This window comes from Bombina bombina, chromosome 2 (genome assembly GCF_027579735.1).
Source record: "Bombina bombina isolate aBomBom1 chromosome 2, aBomBom1.pri, whole genome shotgun sequence".
Taxonomy (NCBI): domain Eukaryota; kingdom Metazoa; phylum Chordata; class Amphibia; order Anura; family Bombinatoridae; genus Bombina; species Bombina bombina.
In genome coordinates this window covers 1,448,188,645-1,448,213,295 of record NC_069500.1, presented here as the reverse complement: position 1 = coordinate 1,448,213,295, position 24,651 = coordinate 1,448,188,645, and the positions used below count along the sequence as shown (strand labels likewise).

At 40.2% G+C, this 24,651-nt stretch overlaps 1 long non-coding RNA gene across 1 annotated transcript in view; it reads left to right on the top strand.

Moving 5' to 3' along the window:
- LOC128650463 (uncharacterized) overlaps nucleotides 1-19,697 on the top strand; it is a 33,681-nt gene extending 13,984 nt beyond the window's left edge. The window contains exon 2 of the long non-coding RNA XR_008400767.1: nucleotides 12,755-19,697. This is a non-coding gene — a long non-coding RNA (uncharacterized LOC128650463). The remainder of the gene's footprint in view (nucleotides 1-12,754) is intronic.
- Nucleotides 19,698-24,651: the final 4,954 nt, after the last annotated feature.

The following is a 24,651-nucleotide window of genomic DNA, read 5'->3' as shown; positions in this document are numbered from 1 at the left end:
TGTGCCTTCACCTTAATAGGTCTCTCTCTTCCTCTGATCATTTACATAAGGATGGTAGCACAGCTGTTCTACAGCAACATCACGGTACTCAGATGAGACACCAGCACTAGATGAATGTGCCTTCACCTTAATAGGTCTCTTTCTTCCTCTGCTCATTTACATAAGGATGGTAGCACAGCTGTTCTACAGCAACATCACGGTACTCAGATGAGACACCAGCACTAGATGAATGTGCCTTCACCTTAATTGGTCTCTCTTCCTCTGCTCATTTAATTAAGGATGGCAGCACAGCTGTTCTACAGCAACATCACGGTACTCAGATGAGGCACCAGCACTAGATGAATGTGCCTTCACCTTAATAGGTCTCTCTCTTCCTCTGCTCATTTACATAAGGATGGCAGCACAGCTGTTCTACAGCAACATCACGGTACTCAGATGAGACACCAGCACTAGATGAATGTGCCTTCACCTTAATAGGTCTCTCTCTTCCTCTGGTCATTTACATAAGGATGGTAGCACAGCTGTTCTACAGCAACATCACGGTACTCAGATGAGACACCAGCACTAGATGAATGTGCCTTCACCTTAATAGGTCTCCCTTCCTCTGCTCATTTACATAAGGATGGTAGCACAGCTGTTCTACAGCAACATCACGGTACTCTGATGACAACACCAGCACTAGATGAATGTGCCTTTACCTTAATAGGTCTCTCTCTTCCTCTGATCATTTACATAAGGATGGTAGCACAGCTGTTCTACAGCAACATCACGGTACTCAGATGAGGCACCAGCACTAGATGAATGTGCCGTCACCTTAATAAGTCTCTTCCTCTGGTCATTTACATAAGGATGGTAGCACAGCTGTTCTACAGCAACATCACGGTACTCAGATGAGACACCAGCACTAGATGAATGTGCCGTCACCTTAATAAGTCTCTTCCTCTGCTCATTTACATAAGGATGGTAGCACAGCTGTTCTACAGCAACATCACGGTACTCAGATGAGACACCAGCACTAGATGAATGTGCCTTCACCTTAATAGGTCTCCCTTCCTCTGCTCATTTACATAAGGATGGTAGCACAGCTGTTCTACAGCAACATCACGGTACTCTGATGACAACACCAGCACTAGATGAATGTGCCTTTACCTTAATAGGTCTCTCTCTTCCTCTGATCATTTACATAAGGATGGTAGCACAGCTGTTCTACAGCAACATCACGGTACTCAGATGAGGCACCAGCACTAGATGAATGTGCCGTCACCTTAATAAGTCTCTTCCTCTGGTCATTTACATAAGGATGGTAGCACAGCTGTTCTACAGCAACATCACGGTACTCAGATGAGGCACCAGCACTAGATGAATGTGCCGTCACCTTAATAAGTCTCTTCTTCTGGTCATTTACATAAGGATGGTAGCACAGCTGTTCTACAGCAACATCACGGTACTCAGATGAGACACCAGCACTAGATGAATGTGCCGTCACCTTAATAAGTCTCTTCCTCTGCTCATTTACATAAGGATGGTAGCACAGCTGTTCTACAGCAACATCACGGTACTCAGATGAGACACCAGCACTAGATGAATGTGCCTTCACCTTAATAGGTCTCTCTTCCTCTGATCATTTACATAAGGATGGCAGCACAGCTGTTCTACAGCAACATCACGGTACTCAGATAAGGCATCAGCACTAGATGTGTGTATAATATGTTTGTGTATATGTACCAGTGTGTGTATACGATTGTTGTGTTACAGTGTGTATGCATCAGTGTGTGTATAAGATTATGTTGTGTTTCAGTGTGTATCAGTGTGTGTATAATATGTTGTGTTACAGTGTGTATTATGTGTGTGTATATGTATCAGTGTGTGTATAATATGTTGTGTTACAGTGTGTAATGTGTGTGTATATGTATCAGTGTGTGTATCATATGTTGTGTTACAGTGTGTATTATGTGTGTGTATATGTATCAGTGTGTGTATAATATGTTGTGTTACAGTGTGTATAATGTGTGTATATGTATCAGTGTGTGTATAATATGTTGTGTTACAGTGTGTATTATGTGTGTGTATAAGATTATGTTGTGTTACAGTGTGTATAATATGTGCTGTGTATATGTATCATTGTGTGTATAAGATTATGTTGTGTTAGTGTGTATGATGTGTGTGTGTATGTATCAGTGTGTGTATAATATGTTGTGTTACAGTGTGTATTATGTGTGTGTATATGTATCAGTGTGTGTATAATATGTTGTGTTACAGTGTGTATTATGTGTGTGTATAAGATTATGTTGTGTTACAGTGTGTATAATATGTGCTGTGTATATGTATCATTGTGTGTATAAGATTATGTTGTGTTAGTGTGTATGATGTGTGTGTATATGTATCAGTGTGTGTAAAAGATTGTTATGTTACAGTGTGTATGTATCAGTGTGTGTATAATATTATGTTACAGTGTGTATGATGTGTGTGTGTGTGTATGTATCATTGTGTGTATAAGATTAAGTTGTGTTACAGTGTGTATGATGTGTGTGTGTGTATGTATCAGTGTGTGCATAAGATTATGTTGTGTTACAGTGTGTATGTATCAGTGTGTGTATGATTGTTGTTTTACAGTGTGTATGTATCAGTGTGTGTATAAGATTATATTGTGTTACAGTGTGTATGATGTGTGTGTATGTATCAGTGTGTGTATAAGATTATGTTGTGTTACAGTGTGTATGATGTGTGTGTATGTATCAGTGTGTGTATAAGATTATGTTGTGTTACAGTGTGTATGATGTGTGTGTATGTATCAGTGTGTGTATAAGATTATGTTGTGTTACAGTGTGTATGATGTTTGTGTATGTATCAGAGTGTGTATAAGATTATGTTGTGTTACAGTGTGTATGATGTGTGTATGTATCAGTGTGTGTATAATATGTTATGTTATAGTGTGTATGATGTGTGTGTTTGTATCAGTGTGTGTATAAGATTATGTTGTGTTACAGTGTGTATGATGTGTGTATGTATCAGTGTGTGTATAATATGTTGTGTTACAGTGTGTATGATGTGTGTGTATATTTATCAGTGTGTGTATAATATGTTGTTTCTTTTACAAAGATATGACGAGTCCACGGATTTCATCCTTACTTGTGGGATATTAACCTCCTGCTAACAGGAAGTGGCAAAGAGCACCACAGCAGAGCTGTATATATAGCCCCTCCCCTTCCCCTCCACCCTCAGTCATTCTCTTTGCCTGTGTTATACTAGGAAGACATGGTAAAGTGAGGTGTTAGTTTTAGTTTCTTCAATCAAGAAGTTTTTTATTTTAAATGGTACCGGTGCGTACTATTTTCCTCAGGGGGATATGGAAGAAGATTTCTGCCCTGAGGTTTGATGATCTTAGCATTTGTAACTAAGATCCACGCTGGTTCCCACAAGACTTCTGAAGGTAACCATGAGACATCTTCAGTGTGGAGACCGGTTTCATGCTACAAGCAGCATTAAGGTATGTGTAGCCCTTTTTTCTGAGGAGACTTGGTGTATCAGAACTGGCTTGCATTTATTTCCCTGTATGGGAATGGGGTAAGCAGTAAAACCTATTTTAATAAGAGGGGTGTTACTGGAGTCCCTATTTTATATTTTTCATTAGTTGATATTTGGGCATTATGTGACATGGGAGACAATATCAAAAACGGTGTTTTATGTTTTTTATTTTTGGCACTTAAAACTTATTGGTTTTATTCTTGAGGGTTAAATTGAGTGTGTGTATTTTTACTTTAGTGCAAAACTGCATTTCCATGTGGTGTTGTTTGGGCCTACTCTGACTTTTGACCTTAAGGGGCGGAGCCTATTTTGGCGCAATTTCTTCAGGCTTAGCAGCAGCAAACAGTAACTTGGTGGCTCCTGGACTGTTTAGCTGGTCTGAAGGGTTGGAAACTTGATTCGAAGTACCCTGGGGGCAGGTAGGCGCCACAGAGGTGCAGAGTGTATTTTTATCTATCTTTTGACTACATGTTGATATAAGTACTTCTAAAGCCTTATTTCTGCCCTTGCTTCTGGGTGCAGTCATTTTTGGATTAACCAATGATATTAAGTTAAATTTGGGAATAATTTAACGTTTTTTGTGCATTTTGGAAAAATTGTTCACTTTTTCTTTTCTTAAAGGCGCAGTACACGTTTTTTCTAATGTTTATTTTATGCTATAAATAAGTGTTTAAACGACTTTTGTGTTATTACTAGTCTGTTCAACATGTCTGACATTGAGGTTTCTCATTGTTCTATGTGTTTAGAAGCTATTGTGCAACCCCCTCTAACATTGTATAACTTTTGTACTGAAAGGGCTTTACAATGTAAAAAGCATATTTTAAATAAAGTAAGTGTGCCTAGGGATGATTCTCAGTCTGAAGAGAATCAGGATATGCCATCCAATTCTCCCCAAGTGTCACAACCTTTAACGCCCACACAAGTGACGCCAAGTACTTCTAGTGCGTCTAATTCCTTTACTCTGCAGGAGATGGCTGCAGTTATGTCAACTACCCTTACAGAGGTATTGTCTAAATTACCAGTGTTGCAGGGTAAAAGCAGTAGGTCAAGTATTAATGTAAATACTGAATCCTCTGATGCTTTATTAGCTATTTCCGATGTTCCCTCACAGTGCTCTGAGTTGGGGGTCAGGGAATTACTGTCTGAGGGTGAAATTTCTGATTCAGGGAATGTTTTGCCTCAGACAGATTCGGATGCTATGTCATTTAAATTTAAGCTTGAACACCTCCGCCTGTTGCTTGGGGAGGTTTTAGTGACTCTGGATGATTGTGATCCTATTGTGATTCCTCCAGAGAAATTGTGTAAAATGGATAAATATTTGGAAGTTCCTACTTACACTGATGTTTTTCCGGTTCCTAAGAGAATTTCGGAAATTATTAGTAAGGAATGGGATAGACCAGGTATACCGTTTCTCCCTCTCCTAGTTTTAAGAAAATGTTTCCTATATCAGATACCATTCGGGACTCATGGCAAATGGTCCCTAAGGTAGAGGGAGCTATATCTTCCCTAGCTAAGCGTACTACTATACCCATTGAGGATAGCTGTGCTTTCAAGGACCCTATGGATAAGAAATTAGAGGGTCTACTAAAGAAATTATTTGTTAATCAGGGATTTCTTTTACAACCTACAGCTTGCATTGTTCCAGTAACTACTGTAGCAGCTTTTTGGTTTGAGGCTCTAGAAGAGTCTATTAAGGTTGAGACTCCATTAGATGACATTCTAGATAGAATTAGGGCTCTTAAGCTAGCTAATTCTTTTATTACTGATGCCGCTTTTCAAATTGCTAAATTAAGGGCAAAAAATGCAGGATTTTGCTATTTTAGCATGTAGAGCATTGTGGCTCAAATCTTGGTCTGCTGATGTGTCATCAAAATATAAGCTTTTAGCTATTCCCTTTAAAGGTAAGACCCTTTTTGGGCCAGAATTGAAGGAGATCATTTCTGATATTACAGGAGGTAAGGGCCATGCCCTACCTCAGGATAGGTTGGTTAAAATGAGGGGTAAACAGAATAATTTTCGTTCCTTTCGGAACTTTAAAGGAGGACCCCCCGCTTCTTCTTCTTCCACAAAGCAGGAAGGGAATTTTTCCCAATCTAAGTCAGTCTGGAGAGCCAATCAGAACTGGAATAAGGGTAAACAATCCAAAAAACCCACTGCTGGTCCTAAGACAGCATGAAGGGGTGGCCCCCGATCCATGACTGGATCTAGTAGGGGGAAGACTTTCTTTCTTTGCTCAGGCTTGGGCAAGAGATGTTCAGGATTCCTGGGCACTAGAAATAGTGACCCACGGTTATTAATTGGAATTCAAGGATTTTCTCCCCAAGAGGGAGGTTTCATCTTTCAAAATTATCTGCAAGCCAGATAAAGAGAGAGGCGTTCTTACGCTGTGTAAAAGACCTTTTTACTATGGGAGTAATCTGTCCTGTTCCAGGGACAGGGGTTTTACTCAAACCTATTTGTGGGGGTCAATATATGACTACCATGGATTTGAAGGATGCTTACCTTCATATTCCAATCCACAAAGATCATCATTGGTTTCTAAGGTTTGCCTTCTTGTACAAACATTATCAGTTTGTGGCTCTTCCTTTCGGGTTGGCCACAGCACCCAGAATCTTCACAAAGGTTCTAGGGTCTCTTTTGGCGGTTCTCAGACCGCAAGGGATAGCGGTGGCGCCTTATCTGGACGATATTCTGATTAAGGCATCAACATATCATCTGAAAAAATCTCACACGGACACAGTGTTGTCTTTTCTGAGAACTCACGGCTGGAAGGTGAACATAGAGAAGAGTTCACTTGTTCCACAGACAAGGGTTCCTTTCTTGGGAACTCTGATAGACTCGGTAGCCATGAAAGTATTTCTGACGGAGGTCAGAAAATCAAGGATTTTTAATACTTGCCGAGCACTTCAGTCCATTCCTCGGCCATCAGTGGCTCAGTGTATGGAGGTAATCGGATTAATGGTACCGGCAATGGACATCGTTCCGTTTGCTCGCTTTCATCTCAGACCACTGCAACTGTGCATGCTCGGTCAGTGGAATGGGGATTATGCGGATTTATCTCCAAAGATAATTCTGGATCAAGAGACCAGAGACTCTCTTCTTTGGTGGTTGTCGCCAGATCATCTGTCCCAGGGGACTTGTTTCCGCAGACCCTCGTGGGTGATAGTGACAACAGATGCCAGCCTTCTGGGCTGGGGTGCAGTTTGGAATTCCCTGAAGGCTCATGGTGTTTGGGCTCAAGTGGAGTCTCTATTTCCAATCAATATTTTGGAACTGAGGGCAATATTCTATGCGCTTCAGGCGTGGCCTCAGTTGGCTTCGGCCAAATTCATCAGATTCCAGTCGGACAACATAACAACTGTGGCATATGTCAGTCATCAGGGGGAACAAGGAGTTCCTTAGCGATGATAGAAGTATCCAAGATAATCAGTTGGGCAGAGGCCCACTCTTGTCATCTGTCAGCGATCTACATCCCAGGGGTAGAGAACTGGGAAGCAGATTTTCTAAGTCCACAGACTTTTCATCCGGGGGAGTGGGAACTTCACCCGGAGGTATTTGCCTCATTGATTCTCAGATGGGGAGGAACTTCACCCGGAGGTATTTGCCTCATTGATTCTCAGATGGCGAGGAACTTCACCCGGAGGTATTTGCCTCATTGATTCTTCCAAGATACGGATCCCGGTCAAGGGATCCTCAGGCCGAACTGATAGATGCCTTGGTTGTTCAGCCTAGCTTATGTGTTTCCGCCGTTTCCTCTCCTCCCACGCGTGATTGCTCAAATCAAACAGGAGAGAGCTTCAGTGATCCTGATAGCGCCTGCGTGGCCATGCAGGACTTGGCATGCGGATCTAGTGGACATGTCCTCTCTGCTACCGTGGAAACTTCCGTTGAGACAGGAACTTCTCATTCAAGGTCCTTTCCAACATCCAAATGTAATTTCTCTGCAACTGACTGCGTGGAGATTGAACGCTTGATTTTGTCGAAACGAGGATTCTCTGATTCAGTTATCAATACTTTGATACAGGCTAGAAAGCCTGTCACTAGAAAAATCTATCATAAGATATGGCGTAAATATCTTTATTGGTGTGTATCCAAGGGATACTCATGGAGTAAAGTTAGGATTTCTAGGATTTTGTCTTTTCTCCAAGAAGGATTGGAGAAAGGGTTATCAGCAAGTTCCTTAAAGGGACAAATTTCAGCTTTGTCAATTCTGTTTCACAAACGTTTGGCAAATGTATCAGATGTTCAGTCTTTTTGTCAGGCTCTATCTAGAATTAAGCCTGTATTTAGACCTATTACTCCTCCCTGGAGTTTGAATTTAGTTCTTCGAGTTCTGCAAGGGGTTCCATTTCATCCTATGCATTCCATAGATATTAAACTATTATCTTGGAAAGTTTTGTTTTTGGTTGCTATTTCTTCTGCTCAAAGAGTTTCTGAGCTTTCAGCATTACAGTGTGATTCACCTTATCTCATATTTCATTCTGATAAGGTGGTTTTACGTACCAAACCTGGGTTCCTTCCTAAGGTTGTTTTCAAATAAGAATATTAAACAGGAAATTGTTGTTCCTTCCTTGTGTCCTAATCCTTCTTCTAAGGAGCGTCTGTTACATAACTTGGACGTGGTCCGTGCCTTAAAGTTGTACTTATAGGCAACTAAGGATTTCCGTCAATCATCTTCATTATTCATTGTTTATTCTGGAAAGCGTAGGGGTCAGAAAGCTGCGGCTACCTCTCTTTCTTTTTGGTTGAGAAGTATCATCCGCCTGGCATATGAGACTGCTGGACAGCAGCCTCCAGAAAGAATTACGGCTCATTCTACTAGGGCTGTTCTTTCCACATGGGCTTTTAAAAATGATGCATCTGTTGAACAGATTTGTAAGGCTGCGACTTGGTCGTCTCTTCACACTTTTCCCAAATTTTACAAATTTGATACTTTTGCTTCTTCTGAGGCTATCTTTGGGAGAAAGGTTCTTCAAGCAGTGGTGCCTTCCGTTTAGGTTCCTGTCTTGTCCCTCCCTTTCATCCGTGTCCTATTGCTTTGGTATTGGTTTCCCACAAGTAAGGATGAAATCCGTGGACTCGTCATATCTTTGTAAAAGAAAACTAAATTTATGCTTACCTGATAAATTACTTTCTTTTACGATATGACGAGTCCACGGCCCACCCTGTTCTTTTTAAGAGTTTTTCTTTATATATATGGAATACACCCAAGGGTGTTAAGTGAACTTAGCACTGTTATAGACAAACCTTTACTCTTAATTTTTCAAGACTCATTATCCTCAGGCATGGTACCCCAGGATTGGCGTAAAGCTGATGTGGTGCCACTCTTCAAAAAGGGAAGCAGGGATGATCCAGGAAGCTATAGACCAGTTAGTCTGACATCAATAGTGGGGAAGATATTTGAAGGGATTATAAGGGATTATATTGATGAGCATATTCGTGTAAACAAGATTATGAGTTCTAATCAGCATGGCTTTAGGAGAAATAGATCATGTCAAACTAATCTAATTAGATTCTACGAGGAAGTAAGTAAAAATATAGATAAAGGGGAATCAGTTGATGTGATATACTTAGATTTTGCAAAGGCATTTGATACAGTGCCACATGAGAGATTAATGCACAAAATTAAGGGACTGGGAATAGCTGAAAATGTTAGCTCATGGATAAATAACTGGATAAAAGATAGGGAGCAACGAGTAGCAGTAAATGGATCATACTCAGATTGGACAAAGGTAATCAGTGGCGTCCCCCAGGGATCAGTACTGGGCCCTGTTCTTTTTAATATTTTTATAAATGACTTGGAGCAAGGATTAAATAGCGACATCTCTATTTTTGCAGATGATACTAAGTTAAGTAAGGTCATTAGGTCAGAGCAGGATGAACTCTCTTTGCAAAGGGATTTGCTAAAATTAGAACTATGGGCAAGTGAATGGAAAATGAGATTTAATACGGAAAAATGTAAGGTTCTACATTTTGGAAGTAAAAATAAGCAGGCTATGTATTTTTTAAATGGGACAAGACTTAGCCAAACACAGGAGGAAAGGGATTTGGGAGTAGTAATAGATAACAAGCTAAAGATGAGTGCACAATGCAGGGCAGCGGCTTCAAAGGCTAATAAGATACTAGCATGTATTAAAAGAGGCATTGATTCAAGGGAGGAAAGCATAATTCTGTCATTATATAAAGCCCTGGTAAGACCTCACCTTGAGTTTGGAGTGCAGTTCTGGGGACCGATTGCTAAAAAAGATATTGCAGAACTAGAAAAAGTTCAGAGAAGGGCCACAAAGCTAATAAGGGGATTGGAGAAATTAACCTATGAGGAGAGGCTAGCCAAACTGGGTCTGTTCTCTTTAGAAAAAAGGCGCTTGAGAGGTGACATGATTACTTTATATAAATATATTCAAGGCCCATATACAGAGATGGCAGAAGCTCTTTTTATTCCAAGAAAATTGTTTCTGACAAGAGGTCATAATTTAAGGTTGGAGGAAAGGAGATTTAATCTCCTGCAACGGAAACGTTTTTTCACTGTAAGAGCAATAAAATTGTGGAACTCATTACCAAAGGAGGTAGTGAATGCCAATACCATAGATACATTTAAAAATAGTCTGGATAAATTTCTGTATATAAACAAAATTCATGGATATGATTGCTAGTATTAAATGGGTCACATTTTAATGGGGTTATTTAAGCTTAACTGGAGCTTTTTGTAAGTATTTTAGATTTGTATAGGTTGAACTCGATGGACTTCAGTCTTTTTTCAACCTTATCTACTATGTTACTATGTATATATACAGATGGCCCTTGTTTTACAACGGTTCAATTTACACCGTTTCAGAATAACAACCTTTTTTTCCAGTCATGTGGCTGCTATTGAAAAGCATTGAGAAGCAGTGCATTTATTAAAATAGCCAGTAGGTGGAGCTGTCCGCTTGTGTTGCAGCAAAGCCAAGCAAGTTGAAATTAATTAGTTTAATCAGACCTGACCTATCGAGCAGATTTTAAAGGAACAAGATCTTTCTGTCTATAAATCAGTCCAGATTGGAATGCATAGAAAGAACTGTTTGCAGAAAAATGCAAGTGAAATCTGTGTTGTGTGATTTTTTTTATTAGGTTTATAATGCTGTTTAGCATTTAAAGTCTTCATTTCAAAGCTTTAAAAATAATGTATTAGGTGTTACTTATGACAATTTTGAGAGGGGCCTGGAACCTATCTCCCTCACTTCCCATTGACTTACATAATAAACTGGGTTTCAATTTACAACGGTTTCGATTTACAACCATTCCTTCTGGAACCTAACCCCGGCGTAAACTGAGGACTACCTGTATATATATATATATATATATATATATATATATATATATATATATATATATATATATATATATATATATATATATATATATATATATATATATATATATATTGTAAACTTCAGTCACCTCTGCATCTTTTTAGCCTTTCCTTTTCTCTTCCTATACCTTCGGCCGAATGACTGAGGGTGGAGGGGAAGGGAGGGGCTATATATACAGCTCTGCTGTGGTGCTCTTTGCCACTTCCTGTTAGCAGGAGGTTAATATCCCACAAGTAAGGATGAAATCCGTGGACTCTTCATATCGTAAAAGAAAGTAATTTATCAGGTAAGCATAAATTTAGTTTTTACAGTGTGTATGATGTGTGTATATGTATCAGTGTGTGCATAAGATTATGTTGTGTTACAGTGTGTATGTATCAGTGTGTGTATAAGATTATGTTGTGTTACAGTGTATATGTATCAGTGTGTGCATAAGATTATGTTGTGTTACAGTGTGTATGTATCAGTGTGTGTATAAGATTATGTTGTGTTACAGTGTGTGTGTGTATGTATCAGCGTGTGTGTAATATGTTGTGTTACAGTGTGTATAATATGTGCTGTGTATATGTATCAGTGTGTGTATAAGATTGTTGTGTTACAGTGTGTATAATGTGTGCTGTGTATATGTATCAGTGTGTGTATAAGATTATGTTATGTTACAGTGTGTATGATGTGTGTATATGTATCATTGTGTGTATAAAATTAAGTTGTGTTACAGTGTGTATGATGTGTGTGTATGTTACAGTGTGTGTGTATATGTATCAGCGTGTGTATAATATGTTGTGTTACAGTGTGTATAATATGTGCTGTGTATATGTATCAGTGTGTGTATAAGATTGTTGTGTTACAGTGTGTATAATGTGTGCTGTGTATATGTATCAGTGTGTGTATAAGATTATGTTATGTTACAGTGTGTATGATGTGTGTGTGTATATGTATCATTGTGTGTATAAAATTAAGTTGTGTTACAGTGTGTATGATGTGTGTGTATGTATCAGTGTGTGCATAAGATTCTTGTGTTACAGTGTGTATGATGTGTGTGTATATGTATCAGTGTGTGTATACGATTGTTGTGTTACAGTGTGTATTATGTGTGTGTATATGTATCAGTGTGTGTATAATATGTTGTGTTATAGTGTGTATGATGTGTACTGTGTATATGTATCAGTGTGTGTATAATATGTTGTGTTACAGTGTGTATAATATGTGCTGTGTATATGTATCATTGTGTGTATAGGATTATGTTGTGTTTCAGTGTGTATCAGTGTGTGTATAATATGTTGTGTTACAGTGTGTATGATGTGTACTGTGTATATGTATCAGTGTGTGTATAATATGTTGTGTTACAGTGTGTATAATATGTGCTGTGTATATGTATCATTGTGTGTATAGGATTATGTTGTGTTTCAGTGTGTATCAGTGTGTGTATAATATGTTGTGTTACAGTGTGTATTATGTGTGTGTATATGTATCAGTGTGTGTATAATATGTTGTGTTACAGTGTGTATTATGTGTGTGTATATGTATCAGTGTGTGTATAATATGTTGTGTTACAGTGTGTATTATGTGTGTGTATATGTATCAGTGTGTGTATAATATGTTGTGTTACAGTGTGTATTATGTGTGTGTATATGTATCAGTGTGTGTATAATATGTTGTGTTACAGTGTGTATAATATGTGCTGTGTATATGTATCATTGTGTGTATAATATGTTGTGTTACAGTGTGTATGATGTGTACTGTGTATCTGTATCAGTGTGTGTATAGGATTATGTTGTGGTGTTAGTATTTGATTTTGTGTGATTGTCAGTAGTGTTATGTTTTTATTGTGCCAGATTACATGGTAATATGACTAATTTTATGTATTTACTATTTAGGTGACGCATTTAGTGAAGAGGCAAACAAGCGTTTTGAGCAATACAGAGGCGAGCTGAATAATCAAATCCTATAACACGGATCATATAGAACTATACAGAGAGCTTCAGATCAACCACATAACCTGCTCAAATACCACAAATTTGTCACCAGTTATTCCCCTCTCTTATATGAGCACAGCTGGGAAATCGTCTCTCCTGGATGCTGAATTACATAGAACCAATTCTACACAAACACTTCACTTAAATGTATTATTCAGCACGTACTGGCCCTAAGTACCTCCGATGTTCTCTCTGTGTTAGGCATGAAGCCCCCGTCTATAGTAACACATCTACTGTCTTCTGTTGGTTATGTATGTGATGCCATGGAACTGAATATGTACTCCCCCCCGTCTATAGTAACACATCTACTGTCTTCTGTTGGGTATTTATGTGATGCCTTGGAACTGAATATGTACTCCCCCCGTCTTTAGTAACACATCTACTGTCTTCTGTTGGTTATGTATGTGATGCCATGGAACTGAATATGTACTCCCCCCCGTCTATAGTAACACATCTACTGTCTTCTGTTGGGTATTTATGTGATGCCATGGAACTGAATATGTACTCAAACCTAACTACTGGTTTTGGATGCATTTACCTGTGTCTGAGAAACTTACTCAATTTAGCACTCTCAAAATTTCTTGAACATCCTCAAGGTTCCTTCTCAGTTCCACTTCCCTACAATAATAGGTGTTCTCTCCACCCACCATTTCCAGGGTGATCTCTACATCATTTGCCCCATGGTCTCTCAAGGTGCAAACATCCTTAAGATGTTGTTTTTTTTTAGTTCCACTTCACTACAGTAATCTCTTAACGAACCCCCTGAGATGGCCGCTCCTTAAAGAGTCTACAGTCAGCCATTCTACTTAAGATGGTGCTTTATCATGTGCTCTCAAAGTCATGGCCCTTCAGACTTGCTAACGAGATGTGACATCTTCACACTATATTTAAAGTTACCTGTTGTACCTGAAGTGTCACAATGTCACACTATTTGTACTTAAGCTGTCTATTTCCTTGGTGTACATTCTATGCTTCCTCTATTCCCAGAGTGATTTTGCCGTCATTTCTTATATTGTTGTTTCCATCCTGTCTCTCAAGGGTTATATTTCCATTTTAGGAGCTCAGCCGATATCAAACTCCCTCTAATATCTCTGAAGTCACCTTTATGATCCAGCTGCACGTGGGTCAAGGGGCAATAACAATCGCCCTAAGGATGTTTAAGAGAAAAACACTAAAGCACTGAGTCTTGTCATAGACATACTTGTAGGGTGAGTGCAGTCACACATCTGCTTCTACTCTGATAGTAATACCATGCCATAAAGCCATGCAGACCCTGAGCTGTGTAAGACTAAGCTAAACGATAAGATATAGAGGAACAAGGGATGTCTAACCATACCTCCATTCTACAACGAGACTTACCAGTCCTGCAGTTATAGTTACCTTTTGCTACATCGGTGCCTATATGACTACCCTTGCCTTGGGTCCTCTTACAAAAGGCTCGCAAGTGTGTACTGAATGTATATCCTGTAATCCACGCAGTGTCATCATGTTACACACACCCATGTAGTCATATCCTGTTAGACAGGGACTCACACACGTAATGTAGACATATCCTGTTACACAGAGACTCACATTCATGTATTGCATACATATCCTGTTACATACAGACTCACACACATAGTGTAGCCATATCTTGTTACACAGGGGCACATATATCTAGTGCAATCATATCCTGTTACATACAGATTCATACACATGTAGTGTAGCCATATCCTGTTACATACAGACTTACACGCATGAAGTGTAGCCATATCCTGTTACATACAGACTCACACACATGTAGTGTAGCCATATCCTGTTACATACAGACTCACACACATGAAGTGTAGCCATATCCTGTTACATACAGACTCACACACACATAGTGTAGCCATATCTTGTTACACAGGGGCACATATCTAGTGCAATCATATCCTGTTACATACAGACTCACACACATAGTGTAGCCATATCTTGTTACACAGGGGCACATATATCTAGTGCAATCATATCCTGTTACATACAGACTCACACACATGTAGTGTAGCCATATCCTGTTACATACAGACTCACACACATGAAGTGTAGCCATATCCTGTTACATACAGACTTACACACATGAAGTGTAGCCATATCCTGTTACATACAGACTCACACATATGTAGTGTAGCCATATCCTGTTACATACAGACTCACACACATGAAGTGTAGCCATATCCTGTTACATACAGACACACACACATGTAGTGTAGCCATATCCTGTTACATACAGACTCACACACATGAAGTGTAGCCATATCCTGTTACATACAGACTTACACACATGTAGTGTAGCCATATCCTGTTACATACAGACTCACACACATGTAGTGTAGCCATATCCTGTTACATACAGACTCACACACATGTAGTGTAGCCATATCCTGTCACATACAGACTCATACACATGAAGTGTAGCCATATCCTGTTACATACAGACTCACACACATGAAGTGTAGCCATATCCTGTTACACAGAGACTCACACACATGTAGTGTAGCCATATCCTGTTACATACAGACTTACACACATGAAGTGTAGCCATATCCTGTTACATACAGACTCACACACATGTAGTGTAGCCATATCCTGTTACATACAGACTCACACACATGTAGTGTAGCCATATCCTGTCACATACAGACTCATACACATGAAGTGTAGCCATATCCTGTTACATACAGACTCACACACATGAAGTGTAGCCATATCCTGTTACACAGAGACTCACACACATGTAGTGTAGCCATATCCTGTTACATACAGACTTACACACATGAAGTGTAGCCATATCATGTTACATACAGACTCACACACATGTAGTGTAGCCATATCCTGTTACATACAGACTCACACACATGAAGTGTAGCCATATCCTGTTACATACAGACTCACACACATAAAGTGTAGCCATATCCTGTTACATACAGACTCACACACATGTAGTGTAGCCATATGCTGTTACATACAGACTCACACACATGAAGTGTAGCCATATCCTGTTACATACAGACTCACACAAGATGTGTAGCCATATCCTGTTACATACAGACTCACACACACATAGTGTAGCCATATCCTGTTACATACAGACTCACACACATGTAGTGTAGCCATATGCTGTTACATACAGACTCACACACATGAAGTGTAGCCATATCCTATTACATACAGACTCACACACATGAAGTGTAGCCATATCCTGTTACATATAGACTCACACAAGAAGTGTAGCCATATCCTGTTACATACAGACTCACACACACATAGTGTAGCCATATCTTGTTACACAGGGGCACATATCTAGTGCAATCATATCCTGTTACATACAGACTCACACACATAGTGTAGCCATATCTTGTTACACAGGGGCACATATATCTAGTGCAATCATATCCTGTTACATACAGACTCACACACATGTAGTGTAGCCATATCCTGTTACATACAGACTTACACGCATGTAGTGTAGCCATATCCTGTTACATACAGGCTCACACACATGTAGTGTAGCCATATCCTGTTACATACAGACTCACACACATGAAGTGTAGCCATATCCTGTTACAAACAGACTCACACACACATAGTGTAGCTATATCTTGTTACAGAGGGGCACATATATCTAGTGCAATCATATCCTGTTACATACAGACTTACACGCATGTAGTGTAGCCATATCCTGTTACATACAGACTTACACACATGTAGTGTAGCCATATCCTGTTCCATACAGACTCACACACATGTAGTATAGCCATATCCTGTTACATACAGACTCACACACATGAAGTGTAGCCATATCTTGTTACATACAGACTCACACACATAAAGTGTAGCCATATCCTGTTACATACAGACTCACACACATGTAGTGTAGCCATATGCTGTTACATACAGACTCACACACATGAAGTGTAGCCATATCCTGTTACATACAGACTCACACAAGAAGTGTAGCCATATCCTGTTACATAAAAACTTACACACATAGTGTAGCCATATCTTGTTACACAGGGGCACATATATCTAGTGCAATCATATCCTGTTACATACAGACTCACACACATGTAGTGTAGCCATATCCTGTTACATACAGACTCACACACATGAAGTGTAGCCATATCCTGTTACATACAGACTTACACACATGAAGTGTAGCCATATCCTGTTACATACAGACTCACACACATGTAGTGTAGCCATATCCTGTTACATACAGACTCACACACATGAAGTGTAGCCATATCCTGTTACATACAGACTTACACACATGAAGTGTAGCCATATTCTGTTACATACAGACTCACACACATAAAGTGTAGCTATATCCTGTTACATACAGACTCACACACATGTAGTGTAGCCATATGCTGTTACATACAGATTCACACATATGAAGTGTAGCCATATCCTGTTACATACAGACTCACACAAGAAGTGTAGTCATATCCTGTTACATACAGACTCACACACACATAGTGTAGCCATATCTTGTTACACAGGGGCACATATCTAGTGCAATCATATCCTGTTACATACAGACTCACACACACATAGTGTAGCCATATCTTGTTACACAGGGGCACATATCTAGTGCAATCATATCCTGTTACATACAGACTCACACACATAGTGAAGCCATATCTTGTTACACAGGGGCACATATATCTAGTGCAATCATATCCTGTTACATACAGACTCACACACATGTAGTGTAGCCATATGCTGTTACATACAGACTCACACACATGAAGTGTAGCCATATCCTGTTACATACAGACTCACACAAGAAGTGTAGCCATATCCTGTTACATACAGACTCACACACACATAGTGTAGCCATATCTTGTTACACAGGGGCACATATCTAGTGCAATCATATCCTGTTACATACAGTCTCACACACATGAAGTGTAGCCATATCCTGTTACATACAGACTCACACAAGAAGTGTAGCCATATCCTGTTACATACAGACTCACACACACATAGTGTAGCCATATCTTGTTACACAGGGGCACATATCTAGTGCAATCATATCCTGTTACATACAGACTCACACACATAGTGTAGCCATATCTTGTTACACAGGGGCACATATATCTAGTGCAATCATATCCTGTTACATACAGACTCACACACATGTAGTGTAGCCATATCCTGTTACATACAAACTCACACACATGAAGTGTAGCCATATCCTGTTACATACAGACTCACACAAGAAGTGTAGCCATATCCTGTTACATACAGACTCACACACACATAGTGTAGCCATATCTTGTTACACAGGGGCACATATCTAGTGCAATCATATCCTGTTACATACAGACTCACACACATAGTGTAGCCATATCTTGTTACACAGGGGCACATATATCTAGTGCAATCATATCCTGTTACATACAGACTCACACACATGTAGTGTAGCCATATCCTGTTACATACAAACTCACACACATGAAGTGTAGCCATATCCTGTTACATACAGACTTACACACATGAAGTGTAGCCATATCCTGTTACATACAGACTCACACACATGTAGTGTAGCCATATCCTGTTACATACAGACTCACACACATGAAGTGTAGCCATATCCTGTTACATACAGACTTACACACATGAAGTGTAGCCATATCCTGTTACATACAGACTCACACACATGTAGTGTAGCCATATCCTGTTACATACAGACTCACACACATGAAGTGTAGCCATATCCTGTTACATACAGACTCACACACATAAAGTGTAGCCATATCCTGTTACATACAGACTCACACACATAAAGTGTAGCCATATCCTGTTACATACAGACTCACACACATGTAGTGTAGCCATATGCTGTTACATACAGACTCACACACATGAAGTGTAGCCATATCCTGTTACATACAGACTCACACAAGAAGTGTAGCCATATCCTGTTACATACAGACTCACACACACATAGTGTAGCCATATCTTGTTACACAGGGGCACATATCTAGTGCAATCATAACCTGTTACATACAGACTCACACACATAGTGTAGCCATATCTTGTTACACAGGGGCACATATATCTAGTGCAATCATATCCTGTTACATACAGACTCACACACATGTAGTGTAGCCATATCCTGTTACATACAGACTTACACGCATGTAGTGTAGCCATATCCTGTTACATACAGACTCACACACATGTAGTGTAGCCATATCCTGTTACATACAGACTCACACACATGAAGTGTAGCCATATCCTGTTACAAACAGACTCACACACACATAGTGTGGCTATATCTTGTTACAGAGGGGCACATATATCTAGTGCAATCATATCCTATTACATACAGACTTACATGCATGTAGTGTAGCCATATCCTGTTACATACAGACTTACACGCATGTAGTATAGCCATATCCTGTTACATACAGACTAACACGCATGTAGTGTAGCCATATCCTGTTACATACAGACTCACACACATGAAGTGTAGCCATATCCTGTTACAAACAGACTCACACACACATAGTGTAGCCATATCTTGTTACAGAGGGGCACATATATCTAGTGCAATCATATCCTGTTACATACAGACTCACACATATAATGCAGTAATATTCTGCATGTGGCACAGTTACATCATGTTACACAGGTATCACAAGCAGATGGGGCACATTTAATTTCATGGATACCTACATATGCTGTACAACTGGGGCATACTCATATTGTCTAATTTACACGCTAACACACAACTTCTCGTTAATTTCCTGATATTTTGGTCTGTAAAATATATTTTATTTTAATCTCCTAAATAAATTGTTGTCCAAATTCAGCTGTGGTTGTCAATATATTTGAAAATGGGACTAATTGTGACTTAATAGGGTTATAATTCCAAAGGTAAAGGTATAAAGGTGGCACACAGGGCATAAGGGTACTAGCTCAACAGATAAAGGTACTTGCTTAGAAAATACAGGAAATACAGGTACTAGTTCAGACGATAAGGGTACTAGCTCAGGAGACAATGGTACAAGCTCAGGAGACAACGGTACTAGCTCAGGAGATAAGGATACTAGCTCAGGAGATAACAGTACTAGCTCAGGAGATAATGGTACAAGCTCAGGAGACAACGGTACTAGCTCAGGAGATAAGGATACTAGCTCAGGAGATAACAGTACTAGCTCAGAAGATAATGGTACTAGCTCAGGAGATAAGGGTACTAGCTCAGGAGATAAGGGTACTAGCTCAGGAGATAACAGTACTAGCTCAGGAGATAATGGTACAAGCTCAGGAGACAACGGTACTAGCTCAGGAGATAAGGATACTAGCTCAGGAGATAACAGTACTAGCTCAGGAGATAATGGTACAAGCTCAGGAGACAACGGTACTAGCTCAGGAGATAAGGATACTAGCTCAGGAGATAACAGTACTAGCTCAGAAGATAATGGTACTAGCTCAGGAGATAAGGGTACTAGCTCAGGAGATAAGGGTACTAGCTCAAACAGTACTTGCTCAGGATATAACTGTACTCGCTAAGAAGATAAAGGTACTACCTCAGGAGATAAGGGTACTAGCTCAGGAGATAATGGTACAAGCTCAGGAGATAATGATACTAGCTCAGGAGATAACAGTACTAGCTCAGGAGATAATGGTACAAGCTCAGGAGATAAGGATACTAGCTCAGGAGATAACAGTACTAGCTCAGAAGATAATGGTACTAGCTCAGGAGATAAGGGTACTAGCTCAGGAGATAAGGGTAATAGCTCAGGAGATAACGGTAATAGCTCAGGAGATAATGGTACTAGCTCAGGAGATAAGGGTACTAGCACAGGAGATAAGGGTACTAGCTCAGGAGATAAGGGTACTAGCTCAGGAGATAACGGTACTTGCTCAGGATATAACTGTACTCGCTAAGAAGATAAAGGTACTACCTCAGGAGATAAGGGTACTAGCTCAGGAGATAATGGTACAAGCTCAGGAGATAATGATACTAGCTCAGGAGATAACAGTACTAGCTCAGGAGATAATGGTACAAGCTCAGGAGATAAGGATACTACCTCAGGAGATAACAGTACTAGCTCAGAAGATAATGGTACTAGCTCAGGAGATAAGGGTACTAGCTCAGGAGATAAGGGTACTAGCTCAGGAGATAACGGTAATAGCTCAGGAGATAACGGTACTAGCTCAGGAGATAAGGGTACTAGCACAGGAGATAAGGGTACTAGCACAGGAGATAACCGTACTAGCTCAGGAGATAAAGGTACTAGCTAAGGAGATAATGGTACTAGCTCAGGAGATAATGGTACTAGCTCAGGAGATAATGGTACTAGCTCAGGAGATAATGGTACTAGCTCAGGAGATAACGGTACTAGCTCAGGAGATAATGGTACAAGCTCAGAAGATAATGGTACTAGCTCAGAAGATAAGGGTACTAGCTCAGGAGATAATGGTACTAGCTCAAGATACAAAGGTACTAGCTCAGGAGATAATGGTACTAGCTCAGGAGATAACGGTACTAGCTCAAGAGATAAAGGTACTAGCTCAGAAGATAAGGGTACTAGCTCAGGAGATAACGGTACTAGCTCAGAAAATAAAGGTACTAGCTCAGGAGATAAGGGAACTAGCTCAGGAGATAAGGGAACTAGCTCAGGAGATAACGGTACTAGCTCAAGAGATAACGGTACTAGCTCAGGAGATAACGGTACTAGCTCAGGAGATAACGGTATAAGCTCAGGAGATAACGGTACTAGCTCAGAAAATAAAGGTACTAGCTCAGGAGATAAGGGAACTAGTTCAGGAGATAAGGGAACTAGCTCAGGAGATAACGGTACTAGCTCAGGAGATAACGGTACTAGCTCAGGAGATAACGGTACTAGCTCAGGAGATAACGGTATAAGCTCAGGAGATAACGGTACTAGCTCAGGAGATAAGGGTACTAGCTCAGGAGATAAAGGTAATAGCTCAGGAGACAATGGTACTAGCTCCGGAGATAATGGTACATGCTCAGGAGATAAGGGTACTAACTCAGGAGATAACGGTACTAGCTCAGGAGATAACGGTACTGGCTCAGAAGATAATGGTACTAGCTCAGGAGTTAATAGTACTAGCTCAGGAGATAAAGGTACTAGCTCAGGAGATAACGGTACTAGCTCAGGAGATAATGGAGATAACGGTACTAGCTCAGGAGATAACGGTACTAGCTCAGGAGATAAGGGAACTAGCTCAGAAGATAAAGGAACTATCTCAGGAGATAACGGAACCATCTCAGGAGATAACGGTACTAGCTCAGGAGATAATGGTACGAGTTTAAGAGATAATGGTACTAGTTTAGGAGATAATGGTACTAGCTCAGAAGATAACGGTACTAGCACAGAAGATAAGGATACTTGCTCAGGATAAAAGGGTACTAGCTCAGGAGATAATGGTACTAGGAGATAAGGGTACTAGCTCAGGAGATAACGGTAGTAGCTCAGGAGATAATGGTAGTAGCTCAGGAGATAATGGTACTAGCTCAGGAGATAACGGTACTAGCTCAGGAGATAAGGGTACTAGCTCAGGAGTTAACAAAACTAACTCAGGAGATAAAGGTACTAGCTCAGTAGATAATGGCACTAGCTCAGGAGATAATGGTACTAGCTCAGGAGATAATGGTACTAGCTCAGGAGATAACGGTACAAGCTCAGAAGATAATGGTACTATCTCAGAAGATAATGGTACTAGCTCAGGATATAAGGGTAATAGCTCAGGAGATAATGGCACTAGCTCAGGAGATAAGGGTACTAGCTCAGGAAATAATGGTACTAGCTCAAGAGATAAAGGTACTAGCTCAGAAGATAAGGGTACTAGCTCAGGAGATAACGGTACTAGCTCAGGAGATAACGGTACTAGCTCAGGAGATAACGGTATAAGCTCAGGAGATAACGGTACTAGCTCAGGAGATAAGGGTACTAGCTCAGAAGATAACGGTACTAGCTCAAGAGATAAAGGTACTAGCTCAGGAGACAATGGTACTAGCTCAGGAGATTATTGTACTAGCTCAGGAGATAACGGTACATGCTCAGGAGATAAGGGTACTAGCTCAGGAGATAACGGTACTAGCTCAGGAGATAACGATACTAGCTCAGGAGATAACGGTAGTAGCTCAGGAGATAACGGTAGTAGCTCAGGAGATAACGGTACTAGCTCAGGAGATAAAGGTACTAGCTCAGAAGATAAGGGTACTAGCTCAGGAGATAACTACTAGCTCAGAAGATAAGGGTACTAGCTCAGGAGATAACTGTACTCTCTCAGAAGATAAGGGTATTAGCTCGGGAGATAACAGTACTAGCTCAGGATATAACAGTACTAGCTCAATAGATAAAGATACTAGCTCAGGAGATAAGGGTACTAACTCAGGAGATAACAGTACTAGCTCAGGAGATAACAGTACTAGCTCAGGAGTTAAAGGTACTAACTCAGGAGATATGGAGTACTAGCTCAGGAGATAAGGATACAAGCTCAGGATATAAGGGTACTATCTCAGGAGATAATGGTACAAGCTCAGGAGATAATGGTACTAGCTCAGGAGATTAGAGTACTAGCTCAGGAGATAATGGTACTAGCTCAGGAGAAAAATGTACTAGCTCAGAAGATAAGGGTACTAGCTCAGAAGATAAGGGTACTCGCTCAGAAGATAAGGGTACTAGCTCAAGAGAGAATGGTACTAGCTCAGGAGATAAGGATACTAGCTCAGGAGTTAACAGTACTAGCTCAGGAGAAAATGGTACCAGCTAAGAAGATAAGGGTACTAGCTCAGGAGATAATGGTACTAGCTCAGGAGATAACAGTACCAGCTTAGGAGATAATGTTACTAGTTCAGAAGATAAGGGTACTAGCACAGGAGATAATGGTACTAGCTCAGGAGATAATGGTAGTAGCTTAGAAGATAAGGGTACTAGCTCAGGAGATAAGGGTACAAGCTCAGGAGATAACGTTACTAGCTCAGTAGATAACGTTACTAGCTCAGTAGATAAGGGTACTAGCTCAGGAGATAACGGTACTAGCTCAGGAGATAACGGTACTAGCTCAGGAGATAAGGATACTAGCTCAGGAGATAAAGGTACTAGCTCAGGAGACAATGGTACTATTTCCGGAGATAATGGTACTAGCTCAGGAGATAATGGTACATGCTCAGGAGATAAGGGTACTAACTCAGGAGATAACGGTACTAGCTCAGGAGATAAGGGTACTACCTCAGGAGATAACGGTACTAGCTCAGGAGATAACGGTACTAGCTCAGGAGTTAATAGTACTAGCTCAGGAGATAACGGTACTAGCTCAGGAGATAATGGTACTAGCTCAGGAGATAACAGAATTTATGTTTACCTGATAAATTACTTTCTCCAACGGTGTGTCCGGTCCACGGCGTCATCCTTACTTGTGGGATATTCTCTTCCCCAACAGGAAATGGCAAAGAGCCCAGCAAAGCTGGTCACATGATCCCTCCTAGGCTCCGCCTTCCCCAGTCATTCGACCGACGTAAAGGAGGAATATTTGCATAGGAGAAATCATATGATACCGTGGTGACTGTAGTTAAAGAAAATAAATTATCAGACCTGATTAAAAAACCAGGGCGGGCCGTGGACCGGACACACCGTTGGAGAAAGTAATTTATCAGGTAAACATAAATTCTGTTTTCTCCAACATAGGTGTGTCCGGTCCACGGCGTCATCCTTACTTGTGGGAACCAATACCAAAGCTTTAGGACACGGATGAAGGGAGGGAGCAAATCAGGTCACCTAGATGGAAGG